General features: G+C 43.2%; 1 protein-coding gene and 1 long non-coding RNA gene across 2 annotated transcripts in view; both read right to left on the bottom strand.

Annotated features, from left to right (window-relative positions):
• LOC117228881 (L-lactate dehydrogenase) overlaps positions 1-14,715 on the bottom strand; it is a 356,327-nt gene that overhangs the window by 25,125 nt on the left and 316,487 nt on the right. The window lies entirely within an intron of this gene.
• Positions 2,893-5,706, bottom strand: LOC143260821 (uncharacterized). The gene is made up of 3 exons (XR_013035096.1): positions 5,541-5,706; positions 4,061-4,238; positions 2,893-3,978 (listed from the first exon to the last, which is right to left on the bottom strand). It is a non-coding gene; the product is annotated as an uncharacterized LOC143260821 (long non-coding RNA).

The following is a 14,715-nucleotide window of genomic DNA, read 5'->3' as shown; positions in this document are numbered from 1 at the left end:
AGGATTTTAATGTTCTTCGAGAGAGTGCTCATGGCACGTCGAGCGACCGTTATAAATTTGTTTGATGCCGATAGAAGCGTGATCTTATAATTATTAATAGGTTCATATGTTAATTTACAGAACTACTTTGCAATAAAATTCATACAATGACCTATGGCCAAAGAACCACTAGAATCGTCATAGATCAACTGTGCGATGTAAACTAATGCGCGTTAAATGTACATGTAATTTCGTAGTCAAATAATTAAGTTCATGCTTTTTGCTCGTTATTAAATATGCGTTATGATTCCGAACCAGGTGCCGGTTTTACGATCACTTATTAAAACACCCTAATAGCGTTCATAAATTACATAATTACCTTCAATTAAGAAATCTCCATTCAGAATCGGAATAGATTATCTGGATCCCTTCCGATCGAGGCGAGGGTAAATTCCAGACTGGCGTTTTTTGCCGAGACTAAATAATAGCAGCCAATGCACGTGTGCAACTCGTAAAATATTTCCTGTAATATCATTTCTAACAATTATCTCAAACATTAACATTTTAATATCATCGAACGTATCAATTTCCCATCTGGCAGCCTTTAGGTATAATCATTGACGGAATGTCGATTAAGGCCAGACATTAATTCTTTAATTACCGGTATATATAGTCTCGATCATGGTACTTACCGGTTCTTCGCCATTGTTACCATCGGTCCGATCGTTACATTATTCTAACGCTTTCTTTTTGAATTTGCAAACTCAACAAAATGTTGGTTTTATCTCTTTTTTCTTTTTTTTGAACGATTTATGCAAAAAAGCTTAACTTTCAATGTGAAACAAATGTCACCATGAATTTCGAAAGTAAAGTCTCTATTCTCAAACCTTTGAACTCAATTTACACTTAACTTAAGACCCTGTTATGCTTTAAAATAACGTAAGACAAAATTTATGACAAAAATGAGTATACATATAGATCGAATGCGAAACATTAAAAACATTTGATAAATATAAAAATGCTAGTGCGTTATATTCAACTGATCGAATGCATTCGAAAAGAAAACAATTATCCAGACCTTGTCTCTAGCAATCTTATTTGGAAACATTTTTGCTCGATAATATCGAATAAAATTGTATTCGTTAGTCTTCATCTCTTATCCGTCATCCGAATAATTGAAATGTTGTCCGAATAAAATTCTGTCAATAATTATCACCGAAACAGAAATAACTCGAACAATAACAAAGTTCTCGGTCTGAAATTTTTACTGCGCTCTGTGTACACGATTCTGATATTTTTTCTCGCAAAGCAGAAATTTTTTTACCATAAAAAAGAAGTACTCTTGGCGAAGTAATTCGCACATAATTCGAGTCAGCGTAAACGAATGCTGTCAAAATGCATACATTCAAAATCTAATCTGGAAAATTGCTGGCAGTCGATTTCCGCCCGAATGCCCTCCCTTACCGCGGACAATTTTTATTCCGCGTAAAAATCTGCCGTTCGCATACAAACAAACAAACGCATACATGCGTTCGAATCGAGACAATTCTGCGGGGCAAATGATCCGAAAGGAAACTCCGTGGCCGGAAAGAACCGAGAAAACAATACCGGGGCCCGATATCCCACGGACCCTCCCCTAGAGCCGTGGCAGCTCGGCTCCGATCGAGCAGATTCCGGTGCGTGCGCCCGCGCGCGCACTCGACCATAATTGCAGCGTTTACCTGGCTGCTAAAAATCGAGATCCCCGGCGCGCCGTCCCGTGGATCTCTCGGGAGCGGCGGAGACCTTGGAGCACAATCGTAGGAGGTCGGGCCCTAGCATATAGCGGCGACCCCTGTGGCTCGCTGAAATATCGCGCGGACGCTGCTTCATTTCGATATTCCTGGGCCTGGGGCCTCGATGAGGAGTAACTCCTCGAGATCGAAACGACGCAGGAAAGAAGGTACGACGCGGCAGAATAAAGAAGAAGACGAAGTGAAGATGATGAAGAAGAAGAAGAAGAAGAAGAAGAAGAAGAAAGAGTGTTCTCTCTCGGCACGCGGTGGAGAGAAGGCGAGGCGGAAGGAGGCTGGAGGATGCCAGAACGAGAGAGATCTCTCTCTCGTTTTATTACATCGTATCGGGAAGGGGCGAGGCCGATGCGCAATTGTTTATGCTCGTGTCCCGCCCTATTGGACGCATCGGATACACTCGCCGAATACCTACCACGTATACGCGCGTCATGCGTGCCCTCCAACACCCCGCGCCCTCGCCGCTTTGTTTCTTCGTTCGGGCTAAGATTATTAATGGCGTGGGCCCGGGTCCCGGTGCCGGCCCGAAGTGTCAGTTCCCTGACAATGACGAAGTTTGCACCTCGGGTACGGCCCTCGACGTCTCCCCACCCCTGCCGCCCCTCCTGCGAGAAGGGACCCGTCGCGCTCGTGCGAAATCTCCGGTCCCTTCGATCGCTTGTCGAAATTGAGGTAAATGACCTTTCCATGCCAGAGAATGCTGCCGATGGTGCCGTTGCTGCTTTGTGGGCGTTGTTTATTGATATACTCGATGCCTCGGCTTCCCTACGGTCCGACGCGATCCGGCTTTTATGCCGGGGATACCTCTGTCGCTGTACGGAAAATCGCTGCGTGTCGCGGTTTCGAAAAAATTCGGTTTACGCGTTAACACGTTTAGCGCCGCGTTAGTCACCCGTGACCAACGCTATACAGTAATGTTTCCCTAACCGACGCTCGGATTGTGCACAAAAATGGACAATTTGGGAGGAGGAGATACGATTGTTCGAGCCTTGCAGCTCGTTTCTACAGTTCTTGCTAATTCGTAACTAACCCCACATTTACGGATTGCGAGACATTTTTGGGACACCCTGAATATAATAAATTCATGGTACAATATAAAATGTTCTTTTTTCATAGTTCATCGAATCACTCGAACGACATATGTATTCGATTAAAAGGAATTCGTTCGGATAATTATTTTCGATAAATATTTCTTCGAAACAATGTTCGAACTCTGGTTGCTTTTAACAGCAAACGATCGAGCGAACACGTTCGTTCGACAGTTGTACGCCGGCACAATTCAGGAGCGAACGAACCGTGTTTCCACGCGGTTCCACCGCAACCGTGTAACACAGTGATCGGTCGGAATAAAGAATTTCCACAGCACTCGGAGCTCGGGTCTTCATTTAGTGGAGGCGCAGCTGATTTTAATCTGAGAAAGTTCGGTAACCGAGAACTGCTGCGTTCACGCGGGAGGTCTACGAGGATGAACCGGACAACGAAATTACAGACATCTCGATATGAAAGAAGCGGAGGAAGACGCAACCCGTAGACGGCTATCGTGTCCGAATCAGTCCAGTATGTGATCAGATAGGCGCGCGAAGAGCACCTGCGCATTCTAAACGAGCTTCTATGAAGGTCGGCTTAGAAGCACCTGCTCGGCCGCGGGTTCTCTATGCTCGCTTTTTACCAGACGGCGCGCCGCGTCGCGTAATCAACGTTTTCCACCACCTTATTTACCTCTCCATTATGACGCTTTATTATGATACCACGCTGACGTTCGCTGCCTCTTTAATATATACTATTCGCAAGTAATGATTCCACTCGGCTACCACGCCATTTGCATCGCGATCGTTTTTCTGGTTTCGCGGTGCTGGAGACCGGTAGCCGCGAACGAGTGATTGCACCGTGGAAACAAGTCCGGGAACTCTGCTACCTGGACGCGAGTTTAATCGCGTAAAAAGAATACCGCGTGAACTGGTTAATTCAGCCGGACGCGGTTCGCTCGCGGTAATTATTCCGCGTTAGGATTCCCCTCGCGTGACTTATGACCTCCGCTCGGAATTGAGACGTCCATCTCGTTTAGAGAACGCCTCCTCGGTTTTACCTCGGCGACCGTATTATCGGGATCGTCTTCGCAATTAACTTCGTACTCGATTCCGCGTCCAATGGAAATACCAATCCGACGTTTTTACAGTTTACAGCGCCTACGAGCACGGCTTTCGTTTCACTGTAATTTAATCAAATCAATAAAAGTAGATTGCAGCGTCTTCCAAGAAGTCGCGCAGCTCCTAAACACACTTACAACTTACCGTTCGAGAAAATTACAGCACGGAAAAGTTTTGGATAAAGATCGGCCAGCTTCGATCGACGATGACTCCGCGAAAGATCATCGTAAGATGATCGGTTCTCTGAATTGAAGCTTGAAATCTCTACTTTAAGACAATGTTTCCCGATTTTCAGTTTCACGCACCCTCGCCACCTGTATTCCTTTAAACGCGAGATCATGTTTGTCACGTTGAAAATTGCCAAGTTTGACGAAATGCGCGGACTTGGTACAAATTTTTTAGGTGATGTCGTTTACAGTGGAATGTAATTTGATTCGCCCCCTTTAATTTGAAAACAGCGGAAACGTGGCTGTGATTTTTCTTCGCGAAGTTACTGCACTTTGAAGCAACGCTTGCACATATAATTGCAAGTATATTATTTTCGAGCAGGATTTTTATTATAAATTACGTTAGATCTGTACGAATCGCATAACTTCTGGATCGTTCTGTAGTCGTCCAAGCTACCTTCGCAACTGGTCTCAGTTTCTCAACCATCAAGATCGAAGACTCTAACGGGCGGCAGAATTTTTCGCGCGCTGGCTAATCGAGAGAACGAAATACTACTGTGATCAAAAAGTAAGGTGAAATTGTCATTTAAAACTCCCGGACATTAGGAAGGCAGGCAATTGTTTTTTTCCTAGGTTGGTAGGACTGTCTATAACAATTGCCAAGCGCCTGTTTGTTAAAAGGTTTAATTATCTCCGAGTTACACGTGTTTTAGTAAACGACCAAAAGTGAATTTTTCGATTTTTACAATGGGTGATTTTGTTGAGCAAAGAACTTGCATCAAATTTTGTTTGCGGAACGAATATTCTTGTGCGGACACGTTGGAAATGTTGCGGATGGCCTTTGGTGATCAAACTATGGCACAAAAAAACGTTTATAAGTGGTACAACGAGTTCAAAGCGGGCCGAGAACGCGTTGAAGACGAACCGCGCTCTGGACGACCATCAACGTCTACCGACGAGGGCCACGTCCAAAAAAATCGAAGATTTGGTGCTTGAAAATCGTCGACTGACAATGAGAGACCTCGCTGATAGTGTTGGAATATCATTTGGCTCAGTCCAAACCATTTTGAAGGATGATTTGTGTCTCAAACGCGTCAAGTCTCGATTGGTGCCATGTCATACTGCATTGGTTCTTCGCGACTTTTTTGCCAAAAACTCGACTCATATCGTTCCGCAACCACCGTATTCGCCTGATTTGGCTCCGTGCGACTTCTGGTTATTCAGCAAACTCAAAAAGCCAATGCGGGGACGCCGTTTTGACACGATTGAGGAGATAAAAACCGAATAGAAGAAGGTCTTGAAGGCTATACCGGAAAAAGACTATTCCGACTGTTTCGAGGACTGGAAAAAGCGTCGGAAACAGTGCGTTTTATCGGACGGGGATTACTTTGAAGGGGATGAAATTGATTTGGAAGAATAAATAAAGAATTTACATTTTATAAACAAATTCACCTTACTTTTTGATCACAGTAGTATATCTGGTGTTGCTCGGCTTTTATCTGCGACTCGACCTCTTTCCGCTGGACCCAGTAGTTCCTCGGTCGTTAGCGGAACGAATCCGGATTCCCATCGTAAGGGGGCCGTTAATTGGCGCGATTGGGGCGGCTGACAGAGGCGAATGAGCCGATGAAAGACTAGGAAGTCCAGCGGCGTTCCGCGCCGACGATAATTAATACACCGCGATTCGAGAATATGGCGGGCGAGGGAGCAGTTCCCTGCGCGCGGGGTGGTGAGAAGAGAAGGTGAAAAGGCAGTAGGAGGTGGCGGTGAGACGTACGAGTCGGCTCTTAGGTAGATGGAGGGGGGGGGGGTTGTATATACGCAGGAGCGATAAAATCGCGCGAGCGAGAACGTGCTATCGCGCCGTTTGCCCGCTCAGCACGGCGCACCACGCGCGCGGTCAAAAATAAAAAAAGCCTTCGTACCGATTCAAAACTATGTATACAGGGTGTTCCAAAAATGTCTCGTAATCCGAAAGTAGGGGATTCATGAGGTCATTTGAAGTAACTTTTTCCTTAGCGAAAATGCAATCCACGGCTTCGTTCACGAGTTATTAACGAAAAACAGTGACCAATCAGAGGCGAGATCGTTTGGCGCGAGACGGCCGAGCCAATGAGCGGAACTGGGCTCCGTGCACTCGTTGGCTGGGCCGCCGCGCGCCAGCCGAGCTCGCCTCTTATTGGTCAGTGTTTTTCGTTAATAACTCGTAAAGGAAGCCACGGAGAAAATTTTCGCAAAGGAAAAAGTTGCTTCAAATAATCTCAGGAACCTTCCATTTCTGGATTACGAGACATTTTCGGGACACTCTGTATACTACATCAAAATGTCTGAATAATCGTGTACAAAAAGTTCGAAAAATCTAATGGAAGACTAATTCGAAGCGCATTCTGTAAGCGAGTTATTCGGAAGATCGGAGAATACGCCAGTTTATAATATAACTTGTTTACTTGTTCTTATGAACAAAACATGTTTGTACGAAACAATGTTTATAACAAATGATGGTCTAGGGTTGTCTAATTGCAGTAAAACTGTAGAAAATTTATAATACTTATATGTAATATAATAACTAACCTGGAATCAAACAACTAAGTTTTACTCGTTCTCCTGTTTTTTAGATAAGGTTTTGAAAAGAAACGACCCTCGATATCCTCGAGTTATTATGCCGAATGGATTCGTTAGAGAGTATATTTGAATATTTTATATGTTTAGTCGGCAAAAAATTAATTGCGATCTCCGAAGTTATTTCGCAAAATGTGTGGCATACAATTCAGCCAGCAGATAGAATTTCAAGAAAAGAGTTTCAAACAAAATTTCAGTTTTTGAAGAACTCACCCAACGCTTCGTTTACTGAAAATCCGCAGTAAATATATAATTTGTTCGTCTTTTTATATTTAGCTATATGACTACATTTAGAATAATCTATTTGATCCGAGTAACGCATCGTATAAGTTTGGTTCCAACTTTTCTGGACACCTAGTGTAATAAATAAAATAAAAAATTGATAATATTAACTTATTGTTGTAAAAATATTTTGTACAAGTGACTTGTTGTTGTTTTTGGATGCCTTTGGATCCACTGTGCTCGGGATCGCGGATACGCATCGGTCTACGCCGTCTCTCTCTCTCTCTCTCTCTCTCTCTCTCTCTCTCTCTCTCTCTCGTCTGTTTCTTTTCGTCTCCATCCTTTCGCCCCTCTCCCTGATTCTACCCACCTTTCCCCCCCTCGCTACGAGGTTGGTGCCTCCGTACCCCCTGGTCCCTATCCGGAGTTCTCGCTTTCCGGCCGTTTCTTTCGCGCTCGGCCAGCGAAAGAAAATTAATACTCGGCAAGTGCGTCGCCATAAAGCTTCCTCGCGACGCGGTAATTATGTAGACCCCTGTATTATGGCCCCTCTCGGCCACCCCCTCATTGTCTCTCTCGCTCCCATGCCCGGCCCGTACGTTCCTCTCGGCATTTTCTTTTCTCGCGACGTTCCGGGCGCATCGGATGCTTTACGAGCTTCTGCGCGTAATAACAAAGCCCCGCCACACGATGACAAGTTAAAAACGCGACGGTAATCGCAATCGCCCGAGACCTCTCGGCACTTTCGACGCACCCGGCAACGGCGACGGTTAACGGGGGTTTATGCAAATTCGGATTTTTGTAGACGAATGTCGTACGAACGACGGAATTGAATTTTCTGCGAGTCGCGGCTTTTGGCGAACGAAGGCGCGGTCGAGCTTCGGTGAAAGCTTCTTGTGCAGGGAATCGCTGGGAATCGAAATTGGAGGCTTCTTTGAACAGTAAATTTGTCGAGTCGGTCAAAATGACCAGTTACACATTTTTCAGTTTATGGTTGTTGGAATTGCGAAGACCCGCGTAGGAAATGGTCGATTCGATGACTTAATGCAAGCATGCATTATCGAATCGGAAGTCATCTCCCATATCTCTCATATTTGTATAAAGAAGAAATGTAAATATAAAATTTTATTTATAAAAGATTAAATTTTTTTCGTAGAAGATTAAAGTAATTATAGTATGTTAAATATTGAATTTTTATTGTGCACAGCAATTGAAGCACGGTTTTTGTAGATGGAGCACAGTAACTGAAGTACTGTTATCGCACAGTAATTGACACAGTAATTTTTCTTTCTCCGAATATTCCAAGAAGATATAATATATAATATATTTCTTGCATGGGAACATTTGTATCGATAAAAGAAATTTCGAAATGCACTTTTACGTTCGTAAGAAATGTCAATCAGATTGCTAAAGTTGTTTTCTTTGTTTTCTAGTAATGAAAACTCGTTAAGTCCGCAAACAGGGCACGGTAATTTGCTCCTCCACTCTATTGTAAATATTACAATAGATATATATATATAAACTGAAAAATGTGTAACTGGTCATTTTGACCGACTCGACAAATTTACTGTTAAAAGAAGCCTCCAATTTCGATATATATATATAGAGTACATTACGTCGCAGAATAACCTTCATTGGAGGTTGAAACCGCGTTAAAATAAAGAAAAAGTCACGCAGCACTACTGAATTTACAAAGCAATTTTCCTTCCGAGTTTTAGTGTCAAGCTTAACGGTCATCGACGTTGGTAACGGACTAGCGTGCCCTCAGCCTAAAAATACGATCGCCCGTAAATAATTCAATCCGCGCCGCAAATAGAGCTTCGCGATGCTCTATCGACGGTCCGATTCTTCTAATTACAGCTGCCAAGCCGAAAATGTCGTTATCCGCGCGCGTTCGTTCGATCTCGTTTCTCGCGTGACTGGCTAGCGCGAGGTATCGACGGTAATAACGACAAACGAGACGTCAATTACGCAGATTGTAAAGCAGAGCGTTCGGTGCCCCGACCCGATCCGATCCGGGTTTACGATAGTAGGCGAGAGCCGTGGCCGTGCTTGACATGCTTTTACGCGTAATGACAAGGTGCTCGGCGCGAGATCAACGGGGAAAGACATCCTCGCCGGTGCGCGGACCAACATCCCCGCGTGATTGCGGCCGTGAAACTATTTTCACCTGGTGCAAGAGCGGACTCGAGCATCGGCCGCGTTCTACGTTTATTTGCGGCTCGTTAGACCCGGCAGCTCGTCGTTGTTACAGTAAACGCCATAACTGCTGAAACCGGATCGACCCCGGCCGCGGCAAGAAATTGTGCCAATGGATTTTACCCAGCGCACCTTGTTGCCGATCCTCGACTAGCAATCTGGTAGCAATGCCAGGATCGTCTTTAGGGATACACGAGTCGGGGAGACGCGAGACGTTCGCAGATTTTCGGTCAGTTCGCGAACCGATGCACGGTCAACCCTTAACACGTTCCGTGCCGAGCTTTTTTTACTCGAATCTTCACACTTTGATATTTTACTAAAACTTGATGTATTACGTGCAATTATTCATTCTCGTACACATAACAACGTAACAAAAACTTATCAACGCCCATTCTTGCGGTGGAAATTGATTCTTCGGTTCTAAACTTCTTGTAAACAATTTGTTCAGTTCACTAAGTAAACATGCAAGCGTGTACCATCGATGGTACACGTGGAACGGAACGTGTTAACCCCTTGCCGTACTTCGACGAGTCCGACTCGCCGTGAAAATTTCTAGTAATAACTTATCGAGTATAGGTGTTATTCTGTCCTTTAACGCTAGATTTAGATCGCCAATTTTTTAATTTACGATTATTCATACCGTAAAGATACATTTAAGAGATTTTTAGTCAATTTATATGTTACTTACGGCAAATGTTACAATAACACTTGTTAAAAATCGGAATAAATGTCATATTGTTACTTTTATAAACTAATATAAAACAGCTACTTTTGAGCTTCGCGAAGCTAGTGTTAAAATTGGAATAAAATTCTAATCTCTCTCCTCACCAATGTTTAAGCATTCAAGTAAATCTAGGCACACGACGAGCATCAATTTTCTTTCCCTTCTAGGAAATGATTGCAATCGACAAATTTCCGAGAGCAGTAACTGCGAAGAGAATGGTATGTCAAGGGGTTAAATCTTCGAGGACGAGTATTGACGACGTCTTGCTTACAGAAGTTGCAATTGTGCAGAGTATTTCAAGGTTAGTCCGATGAACTTTAGGTATGAATTTAGGACAGTGGAATAAACAAATGTTTACTTTGGAAGAATGCTCGCACAATTTTTCGATTCGAGTGATGTTTACTACTATAGTTCTAGGACTTGCAAGAGAATCTCGCGATCGTGGAAATTGCTTTTGACACGAGAGTAGATACCAAACTACTAAAAAAAGCCTGAATAGGTTTTTTTCAAAATGGCTTTTCGTTTCCGAGGTATTTTGATTTCAAGCTTCTACGAAACTATATACAGGGTGTCCCAAAAATGTCTCGCAATTCGAAAGTAGGGGATTCTTGAGGTCATTTGAAGCAACTTTTTCCGTAGCGAAAATGCAATCCGCGACTTCGTTTACGAGTTATTAACGAAAAACAGTGACCAATCAGAGGCGAGATCGTTTGGCGCGAGACAGCCGAGCCAATGAGCGGAACTGGGCTCCGCGCACTCGTTGGCTGGGCCGTCGCGCGCCAGCCGAGCTCGCCTCTTATTGGTCAGTGTTTTTCGTTAATAACTCGTAAACGAAGCCTCGGAGAAAATTTTCGCAAAGGAAAAAGTTGCTTCGAATGACCTCAGGAACCTCCCATTTCCGGATTGCGAGACATTTTCGGGACACCCTGAAGATAACATGTGCAGGATGTTCGTTCGAAAACTTTAAATCTAAATATCTCGGAAACAACGCATTCCCGGGAGAAATGTTAGAAACAAAAATTACTCGATTTCAAAAAAGAACGAACTTCTGTATGAAATATTTTTTGATCAGATTTAATCTTGCAAGGATATTTAATGAACTGGAAAGTTTGTTTACTTATGAAACTTCTTCGTTTGTATTTCTTACGACTGAATCCTCGCTCGCAAAGGGTTAACCCTGCTCCACTATTTCCCTCGCAATCGCATCGGTTGGAACATTTTCGATCGTAACAATTCCTTGGAAGAGAGAAAGAAATTTCATATTTATTTTCCACATTTATATTTACTATATTTATTTATTAAATTCGCTGCCAGAAAGTTTCTAGTCTCTACCGTTGATTGGAATGTTAGTTCAGTACCGCGGTTAAGTAACTGTACTATTTAGTTATTGACTGTACTATTTTACTACATAGTTTGGATAACGGAGGTTTTACGGCGGCCGATCGAGAAGAAAAAGACTGCGTGGTTCAATAATTCCGATGCATACAGGTATACATCGTTCCGCAGAGATCGAGCCCTTAATTACAACAATTAAGAAGAATGCCTAAGATATAATTAAAATAGATCTCGCGAACACGTTCGAAGGTTACACGAACTCATTTACCGATCGTAAACGTTAAGAGGAAGTAACTAGAACTAGAAATTTAACGAACGACTTTTACGAATATAATTGCAGCTCGAAAGAATAGATTAGATGAAGGAGGAGGGCACGGAACGGGGGATGAGCAATTCCACGGAGGAGTGCCCGGGGCCTCCGAATATCACGTTGCAGCACTGCTGTCCGTCCTGAAACGGAACATTCCTGGAATGACTTGTTGGTACCCGATGATCGTTCCGTGCAGGATCATCCGATAGACAGGTTCGATATTAATTACCTGCATCGGCGTTACGGATGCTAAACTGCTTTGAGCTGTTGTTTTTCAAGCAGTCGGGCGAGTTAATAAGGTAACAGTAAGTGGAAGTGCCGATGCAGTGGTGGACTCTTTGTAGTTTCGTGAGATGGATTTCGTATTACGTATCCTGCCGGTGGATATTGCTTTACGTCTCGTTGTTTTCTCGCTCGCTATCATTTCCTTCTCTTCGGGCGAAACCGATTCTATCGGAAATTGCGGTTCTTTTCCAAGACGTAGCTGTGGAATCTGCGCGGGAATTCGCGACTCTGTAAAAGCGTTCACAACCGTGAGCGTTTTGCAACAAACTTCGAACGTTCGCTTCTTATTTTCAACCAGTGTTGCCACGCCGGTGTTGCGATTCTTAGTTCTTTCGGGTGAAAGAAGCGCGATTGCGCGACTTACACACGCGTTGATTTGGAACATGATCCAGCAGGCATAGATGTTACTCGAGTCTTTTAAATCGAAATCAAATTCTAGCCTTCTAATTGTCAATATTTCGACGTCGAAGTAAAACTTGACATTCGCCGAATATTAATTATCTATGTTGCTTAGGAATTTATTAGCGACGAACAAGTTCTAAACGTTTCAGCTGCGAAGGAGATCATGGTTCAAGGGTTGATCCTAGGCATTAGGCATAATATTTATGTCAAAGTGACATTTCTGTTTAGTCATTTTCTTTTTCGTATTATTACGGTATCGTGTAAAATACATAAATAATAACGTGTCTCTTATTCATTGATTCTTTTCTTTATTCATTAAATTATTATAACTGTACCTTTTATTTATCAGTCCCTATAAAATCTCACAGCGGCATAACAATTTTCATTTCAATTCGACTTTTTATAACAGAATCACAATCAAAATATTCACAATGCTAAAGGATGCAATTCGCGGCATTGTTTACGAATTACTAACGAAAAACGCTGACCAATGAGAGGCGAGCTCGGAGGCGAGCCTGGCTGGCGCTAGGCGGCCGACCCAACGAGCGGTCGATGCCCAGTTCCGCTGATTGGCTCGTCGAGCTCGTCTCTCATTGATCATCGTTTTTCGTTAATAACTCGTGAACGAAGCATCGTAGAACATTTTCGCTAAGGAAAAAGTTGCTACAAATGACCCCGGGAACCCCTCATTTCCCATGAAATACCATAATTTTGGGACACCCTGTATACCGGGGCATCCATCCGATGACCGATATGGACAAGTGTCGAATACATCTGGCATTCATGCGAGCCATATTTCTGACATATTAGAAATTATTCGAATGAAGTCTTTTCTTACAAGGATTCCGAAAAAACAGCTACAGGTATAATCGGCGTTTGATCTGAATTGATTTACAAAATTTGAGGTTACATTTTTGTTCGAAACTTGTACATAGATTTTAATATATTGTAGACCCTTTACAGAATGTTTACAGGAAACAAAAGATTTAGAAACGGATTAAGCACAGATATTACTTAAGAAACTCATCGTATAAAAGTGGACTGACCCACTGTGCTCTGTGCGCATTATCGGCGCGGCACCCCGTATAGTGGGAGTGTTACGGCTGACAGCGTGCTCGTACCGAAAGGGCTAATTGGCAAGAAACGTTCGAACCTACCGACCCCACAAAAATTTGTAACCGGCATGCTCGGCCACGTCTCATTTTCCGCGAAAGATACCGCGCGCCGGTCCACTCGCCCGGCAATCGAACCATGACTGCCGGCCTATAATCGTTTTCCCAGTTTAATATCTCACGAGGGGTGCGGCAATGGGCCACGTGACGAATTCTGATTACGGTAACATCACCGCGGGCTTTAACCCTTTCGCTACGGCGGTTCAGTCCGCCGTAGCGCCCCTCCTGAACGGAACCACCCGCCGAAATTGTGCACATTGCGCGTGGATAGTGTATTTGGGAAGAAAAGGGATTTTTCTTGAAAACAATATAGTTATAATTTCTGCATAAGGTATAAAGTTATTTAATAGGTAAAAAAAGTTTCATTAACAATGGAAAAAGTGAAGAAATAATATATAATATACAGTAATAAAATAAAACATAATATTCATAATACAAAACATAATACATAATAATTAGTCCTAAAGTTAGTACTTTCGATTTTCTATCCCTTTATGACATGTAACACAATAATAATGGGAAATGCAGGTAGAACAAATATAACTTGAATGGTGTGTCGTTTATTTCGGACTGTCGTTTGTTTGTTTCGTCAAAAGATTCACGCAATAGTAACAAGAGGCGGTGCAGTCCAAAAATTAGGTCGCGATTTTACCAGCATGTCGGATATATCCGGCGTTCGTCCCCAGAGGGCGATCATGTGGATGTCGGATATATCCGGCGTTCGGCTCCGCGAGTGTTCATATGGATGACGGATATATCCGTCGTTCGGAGCGAAAGGGTTAATAACGCAGTCGTTCGCGGCGCAAGATGCCGGACCACGGCGCACATTATGGTTCGTGTCAGCATACCCATAAGACGTAACGAGATTTACACTTGTTCGTTAACACATCGTGCGCTGCCAACTTGGCTCCAGGGTTGTTCCATCGTTAACAGAAACCTCGGGCATTTCTGACAGATGTTTATGTCATTTCAATTATTACATCTATGTATGCGCGTCGCGTAATTGAGACAGCCACTTAACGAAGCTGCCCGACGCTGTTCCAGAAGTGTTCCGGATTATAGGAGTACATGGCGTTGCGTATTCTACCTTCAGTGATCATTCTACCTACTACTTCTAGATTCTAGTTGGTAGATACTAGAAGTAGCTAGCTAGCTAGCACGTAGTACATATTCCAGCTACTAATTATTCTACATAATAATACTAAAAGCTAGCTAGCGTTTAGTTAGTACATACTTCTAGCTATTAATTATTACATCTACCACTTCTAGGTGTTAGCTAACTTCTAAGAAGCAGATAGACACTTTTCTAGCTACTAATTATTACACCTACCACTCCTAGGAGCTAGCTAGCTTCCATCTAGCAG

The sequence above is a fragment of the Megalopta genalis genome, chromosome 1 (assembly GCF_051020955.1).
Source record: "Megalopta genalis isolate 19385.01 chromosome 1, iyMegGena1_principal, whole genome shotgun sequence".
Lineage (NCBI taxonomy): Eukaryota > Metazoa > Arthropoda > Insecta > Hymenoptera > Halictidae > Megalopta > Megalopta genalis.
The sequence above is the reverse complement of the archived record's forward strand: the minus strand, read 5'-3'. Positions and strand labels throughout refer to the sequence as shown.